Source organism: Emiliania huxleyi, assembly GCF_000372725.1.
Source record: "Emiliania huxleyi CCMP1516 chromosome Unknown EMIHUscaffold_15, whole genome shotgun sequence".
NCBI classification, from domain to species: Eukaryota; Haptophyta; order Isochrysidales; family Noelaerhabdaceae; genus Emiliania; species Emiliania huxleyi.
Genome location: NW_005201092.1, coordinates 850728 through 851843, shown reverse-complemented (window position 1 = coordinate 851843; position 1116 = coordinate 850728).

Genomic DNA, 1116 nt, shown 5'->3' with positions numbered 1-1116 from the left:
AGAGGCGGCTGCGGCTGCAGGCGGCCTTCTCGCCAAAGGCACGTGACGCGGAGGCGTGCGGTGCGTGTAGAGGAGGCGCGACCCGCCTCGCGAAGGCGGCCAGCGCATGTGTGGCGCGCCGAGAGGTCGTTCGACGCAGCGAAGTAGAGCGTCGTGCTCGATCGACTCGAGCAGCTATCTCTGGTTCGCGTCGCGCGCCACACGGCGGCGCGTCGCGGGCGATGAAGCGCCCCGAGGGCACTCGGGAGGGTGCCTGTGCGGCTGAGGGGCGCGCTACAGCGGCACGGTGAGCCCTAGCGAGGCGCGGGGCGCGCTCGAGCGGGCGGCCGCTATGAACGTCTGAGTATGCCGAGATGAGGCATGCTCGTGTGAGAGGCGGAGAGGCGGCTGCGGCTGCAGGCGGCCTTCTCGCCAAAGGCACGCGGCGCGAAGGCGTGCGGTGCGTGTAGAGGAGGCGCAGGGCGCCTCGCGAAGGCGGCCAGCGCATGTGTGGCGCGCCGAGAGGTCGTTCGACGCAGCGAAGTAGAGCGTCGCGCTCGATCGACTCGAGCAGCTGTCTCTGGTTTGCGTCGCGCGCCACACGGCAGCGCGTCGCGGGCAATGAAGCGCCTCGAGGGCACTCGGGAGGGTGCCTGTGCGGCTGAGGGGCGCGCTACAGCGGCACGGTGAGCCCTAGCGAGGCGCGGGGCGCGCTCGAGCGGGCGGCCGCTATGAGTCTCTGGGTATGCCGAGATGAGGCATGCTCGTGTGAGAGGCGGAGAGGCGGCTGCGGCTGCAGGCGGCCTTCTCGCCAAAGGCACGCGGCGCGAAGGCGTGCGGTGCGTGTAGAGGAGGCGCGGCCCGCCTCGCGAAGGCGGCCAGCGCATGTGTGGCGCGCCGAGAGGTCGTTCGACGCAGCGAAGTAGAGCGTCGTGCTCGATCGACTCGAGCAGCCGCCTCTGGTCTGCATCTCGCGCCACGAGGAGGCACGCCGCGAGCTAGGGGGCGCCTCGAGGGCACTCGGGAGGGTGCCTCGCGAAGGCGGCGAGCGCATGTGTGGCGCGCCGAGAGGTCGTTCGACGCAGCGAAGTAGAGCGTCGCGCTCGATCGACTCGAGCAGCTGCCTCTGTTGCTCGC